The following is a 12502-nucleotide window of genomic DNA, read 5'->3' as shown; positions in this document are numbered from 1 at the left end:
TCAGAGGGAAAAAAAGCATTAAAAAAAAAAAGCATTTTAAGTAGCAAACCAGAAGATATTTTGAAACTTAAACAAGGCTATCTACCAAGTAAGCATTACTACTAGGAATAGAACATAGGTGACCTTGAAATCACAAGGTTTCTATATAATTAATATGGGGGCCTTGCAGAAAACATCACCACCTCTGCAGTATTAGTTTCTTTATCAATAAAGGTTGTATACTGAAAGCATTCATATTGATAAGATAATGGGTAGGAATGCCTTACAGCTGCCTTTGAACTTATATACACAGTAGTTTAGAGGAAATTCTTTTATGAGACAAAAAAATTGTGGGGAAGAAACCATCTAGTTTGGTTATTTTAGCAACATTGCTGATAGACAAATAAGGCAGGAATGCAAATTACCAAATAGGTTATGGTTCCTAGAGATTAGCCATTTTTATGACCTCTACAAGGCAAAGCTATTGAACAGAGTGTCTCTTCTGATCTACTTCTATTCTTTCCCCCCTTTTTATTTTCTTTTTCTTACTATAAAACTTGGTAAGTTTTCATTGACAGAACACCTTACAAATTCCAACATCGACTTCTTTGCTTACCTCTTAGGGAACAGCTTTAAAAGGGAAAAGCATTATGTATTATTTTCTCCCACAGTTTATGGATTACACTACTTCATTGCATCCTACGCAGATGCCGTAATTGAATAATCTCTTATTGCCAGGATGAAAATATTAAGAAAATAAAATACAATCTCACAAATGCCTACTCCCTTGAGTTAAGTAGGTGGATCTCATAGTATTTAGAGATCAATGAGGAGAGAGGAAAAAAATTTATAGATTTGGAAGAACTTAAGAGAATATTTAACTCAGCTTTTTAAAGAGCACCAGATGTGGAATGTTCTAGAGAAATAATTTCTGCTGTTTCCCCACCTTTTGAGAATTCTCCTTCAGAGGCCTACTTACGGGACTAACAGCATTCACTGTCTAAAGGGCTCAATGTAGTATATGAAAAGAAAAACAGAAGCATAGACTCTACCAGTCAGCGAAATAGGTATCTCCTGAGAATGAACTTCAACTACTCTAGATTTGACACTTGAGAATCCCATTTATTCAGTGGATTCTGAATATCCCAATGATTTGAAATCAAGGAGAATGCTTTTCGTCAGTAGAACAATTTGCTAAAATTAGAGACAAATAAATTAGTGTCTGAGTGAAGTACATATTTTTCTTATAAGTCATGCAGGGAGAGGGGCCACTAAAAGCAGGTGGCTAAATCTATGTACAACAAACATTTTGACAAGCTCCCACCAACATAATACATGGAATCAAAACAATTCCAGTGTGATTCAAAAGATATCTTCACTTTAACAGCTGAGGCACTGGGGATATGAAATGTAATGCAAGTTATATTTTCTCTAGAAGGCAATTAGTAAATTGCTCACATTTTGCTGCTGAAAGAGTACACGAGCATGAACAGATGGAAATTTGGAATTCTGCAAATGGCAGATATTAGAAATTAGAGACATTGATTTAACTTTCACCAAGCAAATGAAAATCACAAAATATGAATTGCTCTTTCTATAATTAAACACATAATTAGAGTGCACCAAATTCACATCCATTGTAGCTCATGTTTCTTCCTACTTATTTCTAAATTTATAGACATTCTGAGTATTACAAACCTACTCAAAGTTCAAGTCCCCACTGAAAGGGTCTTCCATGACAGATAGATGGCACCAAGCTATTTCTCAAATTAAGTGTGCCAGGGTGTTGCCTTAGCTTTTTCGCAGCATGCTGTATGCTGTGATAATAAGAAATCATAAGACTCAAAGAGGCAGTCCTTGTGTCAGGACAGATGGAGAGAACAGCTGAGAGAGGGATTCAGCCAGTTTATTAACTCTGTGTGAGTAGAACAAATCATATTTAAAAGACTTCATAGGAACATTTAGTCTGAGAAACAGAATTTAAATGATGGCAGTTTTAGGATGGAGAGAAGAGAGTAATGATATTTCACCTTACAACATCACTCAGTAACCTCTTTGTTTTTCCAACTCCTGTGAGTTGTCCACAGATTACTATATAGACCCAACTAGTGATGGGCACTTGGGAAATATTTAGACTGATTGCCAAATTTAAAACACCACAGTGAATGCTATATCATACTATGGAAATGAAATCACTAACATTAAATATTTCAGGTACCATTTTTATTTATTCTTTTCCTTGCTCTGAAACGGGGCAGATTGTTCTACTTGTAAAAATATTTAAGAGAATTTACATATATTTTTTTGGATATTTTTTTAAATTGCTAGGAACAGTCTGAGAAATCTTTTTGAGAGTAATTCTCTTTTTTTTTTTTTAATTTTTATTTATTTACAATAGTCACAGAGAGAGAGAGAGAGGCAGAGACACAGGCGGAGGGAGAAGCAGGCTCCATGCACCGGGAGCCCGACGTGGGATTCGGTCCCGGGTCTCCAGGATCGCGCCCTGGGCCAAAGGCAGGCGCCAAACCGCTGCGCCACCCAGGGATCCCGAGAGTAATTCTCTTGATAAAAGCTCCATATAAGACTTTCCTGACAGAACTCAACTCACGTGCTTTTTCACATACAGATATGTCTGGTTGTAAGTGTGAAAGAAAACATTCTGTAAGTTTTCCCATTTAATTTCAAGGAGAAAAAAACATGATTTCCAGGATCTAAAAAAGGGGGGGGGGATTTTTTTATATCTTACTAAAAGTGGGTGTACCTATATAGCATCAAGAAGCAAACTAGTAATAGGATCATTAATAAAATCCTCAGTCATACTCAGAGACATAGTGCCATTTGTCTTTTTTTCTTTAATGTAAAGCAATGGAGGCAATGGTTTTTAAATGTTAAGAGACACTAGTTTCCTTATTATTTTGGTGAGATATAATTTTTCACCCTCAATAAAAACTTCCAGATTACTATTCTAAAATATTCTAAAATAACTCAAACACTGCAGATTTTGTTTATTTTTTTAATAATAAATTTATTTTTTATTGGTGTTCAATTTGATTATGTTTGTTTAAATATTTAAAAGGTCTTTTCTATAGTTTGAGAGCTACTATTAAATGTTTTATAATACACTTTATATCTAAACTGCTTCCTACTCAGGCACACTAAAGGCAAACAAAAATAACATCTATTAACTATTTAAGCATGTGTCTGTATCCCATGAGGGAAATCAGGAAACAAAAACAGTGGTTTCTGAATTTCAGACGGATTGCTTCTTCTGAAGCTGTCTTCAGAACATGCCCTAACCTTTTGGTATGACTCACCACAGGGAAATGTCAGTTACAAAGAGGATAATCTCCTTTCCTCTCAATGGGAGAGACATAGCCTATGCAGAAAACTGTTTTCCTTTATAACTCATTTAAATCATCTCTTCTAGATACTTTGTGTTTAGCACAATAGTGTTAAACTTGACTGATTTAATAAAGAGATTATAAACTATTTAAAGCAAGCACATATACATTTTATTGAGTCGTTTATTGCCAAAGTGGACAACTACTGATGAACTGTTTGAACAGTAGATGCATTAAATTCATATTCATGTCAGCCCATAATTTTTCTTATTTCTAAATTTATATACGTTCTGAGTCTAGCAGGATGCATTTAATGCGTTTATAATTGAATGTATTTATAAGCCTATTCTTTACCACATTGTTTTAGGAACTTATTACGAACTAAAGAGAATTTAGAAGAAGACAACTAAGCCACAGTTAATGAAGATAAAGATAATACAAACAATAGATCATTAATGAAGTAGGTTTAAGAGAAGTTAACACATGATATTCATAATCAAATGATTTAGTTTTTACTATAAAAATATAGTCAAGGGAATAACAAGTAGAGAATGAGAGTAATTTCCCACCATCATCCTCAACCACTTGAATTTAGTCTGAGGGCTCCAGATAGTTAATTTATTTATAGATGGATCTTTAAATTATAAATGAAGTCTTTCTATTACTTAGTATGCCAACTTCAGGATTCTTTGATTATTCAATAATAATCTACTCATTTCAATTACTAAAACCTGGTCAGGGCATTGATTTATATTCAAAGCCAAATAGTTGTTTTAAAAAAATCATAGCTAGAAATAAATGAGCATGATATTTTAAGTATAATTCAAATCAACTGATGTGCATCTAGTTAAAGATTAGAATATATTCATTGTGACTTAGCTATAACTGGTTAACATTGACAGGGACAAGTTATTTATTACACATTCTTCCTATATTCAGAAAATTATACACTAAACAAGTTAAATAGTCAAATAAGATAGATAGCCCATATTTGGAAGAACTATGTCCAAAGGTGATATAAGATTCCCAATCAATAAAAATTCCCATTAGATGTTAACAGAATAAAAGCCCATGAACATCAATGAAAGCGGGAATCTTGTTTTTGTTTTGAAATTCACTGATGAATTACCAGCACCTGTAGGTCAGTGGGATACACGGTTCGGGTTCAATGAAATTTAGAAATGAATGAATGAATGAATATTAAACTGTTAATAAATAATCAAGGCCTAATGTGAACAGCTCCATGAGAGCTGAATAAAAAGAGAGAGAGAGAGAGAGAGAGAGAGGGAGAAAAGGCTAAGAAGAAAAGGAAAGACAAGGCAAAAATAACAAAGAGGTGGATGAGAAGACAGATTGTACAGGTTTGGTTTGGGTTTTTTTTTTTTTTCCTTTGGTGTATTTTACCCAGTTGGCAGTGGCAGAGTAGAATTAAAACAACCTAAAGGAAAACAGATGGCTGAATCCCTCATCCTCCCCAAGCACACATTGTTCAACACTGGCTCAACAACGTTTAGCTTCCTCATCAACCATATAACAAATGACTGAAAAAGTGACACCAACACATAAAAGAAGGAAACTATATACATTCAACTTAACGCCCAATGTGAAGTTCTCTTATGCCAAGACTGTCAGGTAGGCATAGTACTTGTGATTCTTTAGAAAGAAATCACAAGATACTTAAGAAAATGGAATAATTACTAGGGCTCATTAGAGATAATGTTTACATCACTTTAACCTAGTGAGGCCCTGAGCACCTCTTCTGATCTCCCAAAGTTTTGTGCCTTCCAGATTAAGTCAGTTTTACTTGGTCAGAGTTTTAGAGCTACAAATGAGGAAAATATGGATAGGTGAGTGCCAGCCCTCACTCTGTTTGCCCACAAATACAGTCTTCACCCCTCCTTTCCCTGCTCTGTATCTCAGAGGCCAGCCACTAAAGACTGCATTTCCCAGGCTCACCTATTGGCTGATTTAGGGCTGGTCTAGCTGACAGGAGGGAGATACTACTAGGAGTTGGGGGGAGTGGAGAAAAGCCAAGCTATTTCTCTGATTCCTCTTTCCAGAAGCAGCTGTATCTCCTTTGTCTCTGTAAGTCTGACTCCCACTAGATAGGCCATCATTACCTCAGCCTGGGCTACAGTAAACCAGTTCCTCACTCCAGGGTTGGTAGTAGCTACTACCAACTTCTACTACTAGCTTCCTAGGATTGCTAATCTCTGAGTTCCAAAAGTTCCTGCTCTTGACTTTTACATTCCAATCAGAAAATATCCTTAGCTTTGCCACTGTTTATTTAGTTTTTATTTATTTATTCATAAGAGACACAGAGAGAGAGGCAGGCAGAGACACAGTCAGAGGGAGAAGCAGGCTCCATGCAGGGAGCCAGATGTGGGATTCAATCCTGGGACTCCGGGTTCACGCCCTGAGCCAAAGGCAGATGCTCTACCACTGAGCCACCCTGGGATCCCTTTGCCACTGTTTAAAATGCACTAGTGTGACATCTGTTCAGAACTCCGATATATGGCCACAGGTCTCTCCTGAACTGCTATCTGCCTGTCCTATCTGATTTGTCCACATATTGGCATCAGCTCTCACCCTGAATTGCTCAGACCAAGCTCTGGAGCCTCTACTACTTTGACCACAGGCTTCTAATTGTCTTCTCAATGCTTTCTGGCCCCATGCTTAGCCCTATTCTATTTTTCTCATCATGGTTTCTGGTCCTGTGTTCCTGTAGCTGTTCACAATTAGACACCTGATGCTCTGTTGATAATGCTGAACGGTAGCACAAAACCATTCTACAATGATCTTTAAGTTCTCATTTAAGATTTACCTTGAAAAAAAAAAAAAAAAGATTTACCTTGAATAACAACAAAAAAAGATTTACCTTGAACATATTTCCAGATATATGCAACATTAAAATTCATATATCTATTTGCAAATGATATATCTGATAAGAGGTTAATGTCCAAAATATATAAAGAACTTCTACAACTCAACCAATTTAACATCAAAAACAAAACAAAACAAATAATCCAATTAAAAAATGGGCTTAGGACCTGAATAGACATTTTTTTCCAAAGAGGATATATAGATGGCCAACAGACACATGAAAAGATGCTCAACATCACTATCAAGGAAATGCAAATGAAAACCACTATGAGATATCATCTCACATGTGTCAGAATTGCTAAAAGGAACAATACAAGAAACAATAGGTGTTGGCCAGGATATGGAGAAAGGGGAAGCCTCATGCACTGTTGGTGGAAATGTAAATTGGTGCAGCCACCGTGGAAAACATTATGGAAGTTCCTTAAAAAATTGAAAATAGAAATACTAGGGGTGTCTTAGAATAGGGCTAAGCATGGTGCTGAGTTGGTTAAGCTTCCAGGTCGTGGTTTCAGCGCAGGTCATGATCTCAGGGTCCTGAGATCTCTGGTTCAGCTCTCCACTCAGTGGGGAATCTGCTTCCCCTCTCCCTCTCCCTCGGCCTTTCCTCCTGCTCATGCGTGCATGCATGCACATAGTCTCTCAAATAAATAAATAAATCTTTTTTAAAAAAATAGAAATACTAGATGATCCAGTAATTCCACTACTGGGTATTTGCCCAAAGAATATGAAAACACTAATTTGAAAAGATATATGAACGCTTATGTTTATTGCAATATTATTTGCAATAGCCAAGATATGGAAGCAACCTAAGTACCCATCAACAGATAGATGGATAAGGAAGATGTGGTGTGTACACACACAGACACAAAACACACAATGGAATATTACACCACCACAAAAAAGGATTGAGATATTGCCATTTGAGACACATGGGATAGACCTAGGAAGTATTATGTTAAGTGAAATAAGTCAGACAGAGAAAGAGAAGTACCATATGATCTCACTTATACGTGGAATCTAAACATTAAAACAAATGAGTAAAGAAATAAGCAAAAAGCAGAAACAGACTAAGCAAAAAACAAACTGATGGTTGCCAGAAGGGAAGGGGATGGGGGATAGGAAAAATGAATAAAGGGCAGTGGGAGATACAGGCCTCCAGTATGGAATGAATAAGTCATAATGACAAAAGTACAGCACAGGGAATATAATTAATGGTATTGTAATAGTGTTGTATGGTGACAGGTGGTAGCTACACTTGTAGCATAACATATAGACCTGTGGAATCACTATGTTGTATCTGAAACTAATGTAACATTATGTGTCAACCACAATTTTTAAAAAAAGGAAGTGGGACTTCAAAAAATAAAAGAAACATTAGATATCTATGCCACAAGAAGATTGAAAAAATGCATATTTCCTGTACAGTTGGTGATCCTTTCCACGTGCTTTCTTTGGTAATGACTGATAAGATAGATAAGATACAATAGCAAACAAGAAAGTGGCCAAAACAACATCAGATAGTAACTCTCTTCAAAGAGCATGAAATCAGGATGCCTGGGTGGCTCCACAGTTGAGCGTCAGCCTTCGGCTCAGGGCATGATCCTGGAGACCCAGTCTCAAGTCCCACATCGGGATCCTTGCATGGAGCCTGCTTCTCCCTCTGCCTGTGTCTCGGCTTCTCTTTCTCTCTCTCTCTGTCTCTCATGAATAAATAAATAAATAATCTTAAAAAAAAAAAAGCATGAAATCTATGATGGCCTTGCAATAAAAGAGCTTAATATAAGTCAAGCTTGCTTGTTCCTATAAATCTTCTCACTGGAGGCAAAAAATAACATAGTCCCTAAAGGAATGAAATAGCAAATAATAATATCAGTAAAATATTTATGACTTTATTAATTACCTTATGTTACAAACAGTAATGTGTAACATTACTGACTATTCTAGGCTTATTGAATTTCAACGCTAACACATGTAAGTGTTAACTCTGTTTCTGGGATTATACTCTCACTGGAAATCTGAAGACCAGTTTGTTTAATTTAGGATCTGTATAGGTAGATTGAATTCCCAACCAGCCAAATTAATTCCCAAATTAATCTTGAATTAGGCAAGAAATAATTAACAAGTTCAACACCACCTTGTTTCCCTAATCACATTCTACCCAAACTGATTGGATTAATTACCTTTTCTTTGGTCTCTATAAGGATGACATGTCTACTTATATTCTCAATCAAAACATTTCCAACCTCTCTCCTCAGTCTACTCCTCAGCTTAGCCCCACATTCCATGCCTCTCTTCTAGCATTCCCTCCTGTAACTTTGTCTCAGCTACCATTCAGATGGTCCTGTGTTGCCTGCCATCACTTTTCTGGGTTCTCAAGTCCCCAGGGCTTGCCCACTAGAGAAAGGAATTCTTAGATAACAACAGCCTCACTGGTTCAAACTGCCCCTCTGTCCAGCTTTCCAGAATAACATTTTGACCATTGAAGATTGTATCTGAGGCTCTCTGAGACAAAGTTCAACTAACAGTGGACTTGGCTAAACACTGCTGGTCATGAGCCTGGTCCCCAGTACCAGTCCCATGTTGGATGATGGTTCTAGTGACAAATCCTAATCCTTCCTTCCTGTCATGAACTGAGAAATAAACAAAAGTCCTTCTCTGCTCCTACATTTTTAATTGGCTTCTCTATGAGGACTACTTTGAGTTTTGAGGTATTCGATTTGGTCACTGAATGTATCACCTCTCCCTCCCTTCCCTCTCCTATCTCCCTCTTCCACTACTAGCAATGCAGGAGGGTGCTCTAGAATTTCTGAGAGAAATAAAAGTGTGCTTTAAAAAAGGGTCACATTTTATATTCTTCTTAAATTCTTTTATCATGTGCCATGAAACATAATCAACTCTTCTTTAGTTTGTAGTTCATGATGATGCCCCTAATATGCCTCTATGCCCCTACTCTCAGAGGTTGCAAAGCGAAAGCCACCTTCTTCTCTAACAGAGTTTCTAAACTCAGGAATCTTGTAGAAATAAGGCAACTGATCCTCATTGTTTCCATATTTCTAACAGAGCACAGGGAATATATTTAAAGTGATTTCCCAAACAGTCCTGAATATCCTTTAGTTTCATTAAGTTGATTATAATGAGGATTTATGAGCTATATAATGTGCCTTTATTTTGGCTTAAATAAATGGCACTGAATTCTCTTACACTTGACAAAGTAGAAGTGGGCATATTTCAGCCAAAAAAGGACCAACATTTTAAAATCTTGTAGGAGCTACATAATTTCCAGGATTTTTTTTAATGTTATAGAATACTTTTACAATTTTTTGGCCAGCTGGTCTTTTTTTTACTAAATATATGTATCTTTCCAAATATCGAAAGGTAGTTGAGCTTTGCATATAAAAGTTGTAATAGTAATAGCAATAGTAAGAATTTCTACGATCCCTACTGGCTACAGTAGTGTACTGAGCACTTCATGTATATTAACTCTTTATATTCTCTGAGTAAGTACTATGTAAGTAAATATGCACTAAGTATGAATGTTCCCTATTCTTAATTTAGAAAACTGAGCTGAAGAAAGGTTAAGAAACTTGACCAAGGCCAGCTAGTAAGTGGGAGAGCAGAAATTTAAAGACCTACCCCATCTTTCATGCCTGTGAAGATGCATACAACAGAATGCATTGCATTTGTATATGATGTTTTTGCCCTCTTGATAAATACTGAAACAGAGTTAGAATGCCTTCCAACTATCTTATAAGAAAGCATTGACACTAAATGTGGACTTTGCACCCTGTTTGGGGCACATTGTTTTTTTCACTCTGAACATTATTTGAATAAGAGCTTGCTAATAATCTGAGAAGTTACAACTTTAAAACTCTTTATGCACTATTACACAGATCACCATTAACCTTGACATTCAACTTTTAAATTTCTCAACTTCATGGTTGCATGAGTAATTTTCTTCGAGTTATGACAGCATTCATAAGGTCTTCTCTTTTCATTTTAGTACTTTGGCACTTTTGGAAACAAGTGGTAAGTTATGATGAATAGATTAGTACACATAGCATTTCTCTCTTCTCCTTTCCTGCTTTCCTACTTTCCCTGAAGACATCACATTCTCTTGCAGTTTCTCCTTTTTCCCTTTCCATTTGCCTCATCTTTTTTCAATGAAATATATGTTTCTTTCCTCTCATCTTTGAATTTCCTTCCCTTTGTAATATCATGTAAGTTACTTGAAGGCTGCTTGAGCCTGGATATCCTGGATAAACTTTTAATCATGGAAATTCTGATTATTTGATACTTCCATTTGTTTGGATTATAGAACACACCAGAGTTTATTTTACAGAACAGTCTTGGCAGTCTTGGCAGAAAATATACCTTGGAAATTATAGCTTTGCCATGCATCCATAAAGAAAGGTTATTTTACTTTAAATGTAAGTTCACATGCAATAACAAAGGCATTTTCTAAGGGCATTGCAGAAAGCATAGCTGACCATTGCTTCTATCATCTTTAGAATCTGTCTCTTCCTAGTTGTGACTTGTATAATACATTTTATAAAGTAATGAATTATCCTTGCCCTAGGGTCAGAATTCTGACCTATTCCCTGCAACATGTCTACATGTAAAACATGTTTATCCTTATATAATCAATGATCCTAGCCTAAGTGTTAAATACCTGCTTGTTCTTCTGTGCATTAACTGATCTCTTTTCCTAAACCTTCAGGCTCTATCAAATCCTTCCCCTAAAATCCACATCTTATATTGTTACTATCTACTCTCCAGGATGACAATATTGAAATGAAGAAGAACAAGGTTCTAGCCACTTTAGCACCCTAAATCTTAAGTTTTTTACCCTTTGAAGAAATTTTTCATAAAAAGTTAAATTTAGGGATCCCTGGGTGGCGCAGCGGTTTGGCGCCTGCCTTTGGCCCAGGGCGCGATCCTGGAGACCCGGGATCGAATCCCACATCAGGCTCCCGGTGCATGGAGCCTGCTTCTTCCTCCGCCTGTGTCTCTGCCTCTCTCTCTCTCTCTCTGTGACTATCATAAATAAATAAATAAATAAATAAATAAATAAATAAATAAATAAATAAAATAAATAAAAAGTTAAATTTAAAAACTCACTGATGCTATTCATTAATATGTTTAGAATCTAACCAACTATTTCTTTTATAGGCAACATAATCCCAAGTGAATTACAAATGCAGACTTTATGACTCCAATTAAACTCTGGGCCACAATCCATTAAAAACAGATTACATACATTACATTAGATGTAAGAAAAAATAAACATGCCACATGATTTGAATGATCAAAATAAATGAGGAGCAACAATTTTAAATAATTTGTGTTGGTCTAAAATTTTTATCAACATAACCTAAAGTGTTTTCTTGAAAATCATCAAAGGAAAAATATTTACACTTACTTTTCACATATTTATATATCATACTTTCTCTTACTGACTTCATTACTTCATTGTACCCCAAGAACGTCTTTGAAAGTATTTCCTAAGAGTGAGAGAAAAGTGATTCTATCTTTTACCCATAAAAATGTTAGGATTTGGGGCATCTGGGTAGCTCAGTTGGTTAAGTGTCTGCCTTCAGCTCGGGTCCTGATCCCAGCATCCTGGGATCCAGCCACGTGTCAGGCTCCCTGCTCACAGGGAATCTGCTTCTCCTTCTCCTTCTGCTTGTGCTCTCTCTCACTATCTCTCCCTCTCTCTCAAATAAATAAACAAAATCTTTTAAAAAAAATTAGGATTTTATTTTGTAAAAATCAAATCAAGTGACTAAAAATTAATTCTAAGCAAACTGAAATTTCAACATCACTGTGAAATGATGCTTAAGAGAACAGATCTTAAGAATATGTCATCAAGGATTGTTAACACCCCAGTTTCCACACTTGAGAGACTCATTTATCACTGAAGTGTTTTCCTCAAAATTTTTTAATGCATTGGGTTACTATGAAAAGTAGTTTTTTGAATATTATGTTTACAAAGTTCAATTCTCCCTAATTCCCACTCCCATCTGTCAGCTCTCACTTTTCTGGTGAAAGATAAAGGGATAAGAATTATGTCAGTTTGAATCCAGCATCTCGACATAGGAAGGCACACAATGAAACAAAAGGAAGCTGAAACAAAGCAAAATTAGGCTCAAACAAGAATACTTTGAAATACGGAGAAAGATATGAGAAAACAAGTAAGGAGAGTATTTCAAATAGGTGTTAAAAACCAATTCAAAGTACTTTGAAGTTATTATGTTAAAAGAAAGGAAAAAATCATTTAGCAGAGGTATTCTAAGAATTTG

At 35.9% G+C, this 12502-nt stretch overlaps 1 protein-coding gene across 50 annotated transcripts in view; it reads right to left on the bottom strand.

Moving 5' to 3' along the window:
- The window catches only part of MAPK10 (mitogen-activated protein kinase 10), a 299098-nt gene that overhangs the window by 35672 nt on the left and 250924 nt on the right, over nucleotides 1–12502 (bottom strand). The window lies entirely within an intron of this gene.

Source organism: Vulpes vulpes, chromosome 4 (genome assembly GCF_048418805.1).
Source record: "Vulpes vulpes isolate BD-2025 chromosome 4, VulVul3, whole genome shotgun sequence".
Classification (NCBI taxonomy): domain Eukaryota; kingdom Metazoa; phylum Chordata; class Mammalia; order Carnivora; family Canidae; genus Vulpes; species Vulpes vulpes.
This window is presented reverse-complemented; position numbering and strand designations above follow the sequence as displayed.